The 2,076-nt window shown below is 45.2% G+C and overlaps 1 pseudogene; it reads right to left on the bottom strand.

Moving 5' to 3' along the window:
• Positions 1 to 288: 288 nt before the first annotated feature.
• On the bottom strand, positions 289 to 1,003 carry LOC103255869 (annotated as a pseudogene).
• Positions 1,004 to 2,076: the final 1,073 nt, after the last annotated feature.

Here is a 2,076-nt window from a genome sequence, read left to right as displayed (position 1 = left end):
CCATCAAGAGTTTCCACGTTTTTAAAACCTAAGTCACACAACTACCCTGCCACAAAGCAACAAGATACCTGGAATCCCATGGCCACATCGACTGAAAAGAAAGAGTTATTCAAGACTGCCAGATGCCAGCCAGCCCCAGACCCAAGTTCTGCAGTGCTCTAGAGAAGCACGATTGTCCCTCAGTGCCGACACAACCCTCCCAGTGGTGTGGTATCTTCCATAGGCCAGGTTTCTGCAGCAAGCCCAAAGACCAAGCTTGGCACAGACTGCCGCAGCCACCTCTCTCTGAACCTCATCCCTTTGTCCTTCCCAACAGGTAGTCATACATCTTCACTGACATGGCGCCTCTGTGGGAGCCTTGGCTAGCCCTTAGGAAATGAAGTGTGTCTGTGGGGTAACCTGATGGACCCTGTGGTCTGCTGGGTTGGCCGATGCTTCATAATTGCAGATGGTCACCTCATGTCGGCGAAGCTCAGTCCATTCTCCTCTCAGGCCAATATAAAAGACCTTTGTGGTATCTGCTCCAAAGTTTTTTGAAATATGAATCAAAAGATGATAAGCATTCGAAAAATGAGAAATTTTTGTGGCGTACTCTAATTCCCCAGTTAGATCCTGGTTCAGACTAAAGGTCTGATCTGGCTCCCTTTTTGTGTCATCAAAAGACATCTGTGGAATGTTTGTACAGTCTCATCTCAAAGGGGTGTGAGTCATCGTCCTCTCCCATTATAATGATGCCTTTGAGCTTGACATTGCCTGTAACTGGAATATTAAACAGAAGCTCTTCATCTGCATCACTTTCAACAAACTTGGAGAGGTTGGCCCACTCCCCTCACGGCTTGAGGCCGCCGCGGCCACTGCCCTCGCAGCTCTCGTTAAGGCACTGCAGCCACTCCAGGTCGATGCGCAGATACAGGCCGTAGGCCAGGCCGCGCTGCTCATGCGGCTTCTCCCGCTCAGCGGCGCAGCGACTACCGGCCCCGCCGTGGCTGTGGCCCTGCGACATGGTGACACCACGGTCCGCTCGTCCCCTCAGCCCGACAGCCGCACTCGCTCGTTCGGCTCTGCTCCAGCCGCCAGGAATTTCTGACATCACACAACCTCCCCAGGTTGAAACAAGAAGACATTGAGACACTAAATAGATCAATAACAACCCAGGAAATTGACTCTGTCATATGAAAACTACCTACAAAAAAAAAGCCCTAGACCGGAGGGCTTTACAGCAGAATTCTATAAAATGTACAAGGATGAGATGATACCAAACCTACTGAAAGTATTCCAGGCAAATGAGAAGAATGGAGTTCTCCCCAAACCATTTTACAAAGCTAACATCACACTGATAAGCACACAGCAAACCTATTGTTAAATGGATAGGCACTGGAAACATTTCCCCTGAAAACTGGAACAAGATAAGTTTGCCCACTCTCACCCCTCTTGTTCAATATTGTGTTGGAAGTCCTACCTAAGGCAAGGAGACAAGAGAAGAAAATCAGGGGTATCCAAATAGGAAAATAAGTCAAATTTCCCTCTTTGCTGATATGTTCCTATACCTTTAAAATTGAAGAAAATCTGTCAAAAACTTGCTTGCACTGATAAAGGACTTTGGCAAAGTCTCAAGGTACAAAGTAAATGTGCAAAAGACAGTTGCATTCTTATATACCAACAACAAGCAGGCAGAGACCCAAATTAAAAGCACAATCCCATTCACAACAACCACAAAAAAATGAAATACCTCAGCCTCTTCCTAACCAGAGAAGTGAAAGACCTTAACAATGAGAACTACAAAACACTACTCAAAGATATCCAAGAAAACACAAACAAATGGATAAATATTCCATGCTCATGGATAGGAAGAATCAACATTGTTAAAATGTCCATCTGACCAAAGGCAATCTACAGATTCAATGAAATACCCATTAAGTTACCAACATCATTCTTCCCAAACCTGGAAATGACAATACAGAAATTCATAAACGACCAGGGATAGCCAAAACAACCCTTAGTAAAAGAAAAAAGCAGAATGTATCACACTTCCAAACTTCAAACTTTACTATAAGGCTACAGTAATCAAAACAGCCT

Source organism: Carlito syrichta, unplaced genomic scaffold (assembly GCF_000164805.1).
Source record: "Carlito syrichta isolate Samal-C Ts95f unplaced genomic scaffold, Tarsius_syrichta-2.0.1 Scaffold288534, whole genome shotgun sequence".
In the NCBI taxonomy this organism is placed as follows: domain Eukaryota; kingdom Metazoa; phylum Chordata; class Mammalia; order Primates; family Tarsiidae; genus Carlito; species Carlito syrichta.
Note: the sequence above shows the minus strand (reverse complement) of the source record. Positions and strands in the feature narration are given on the sequence as shown.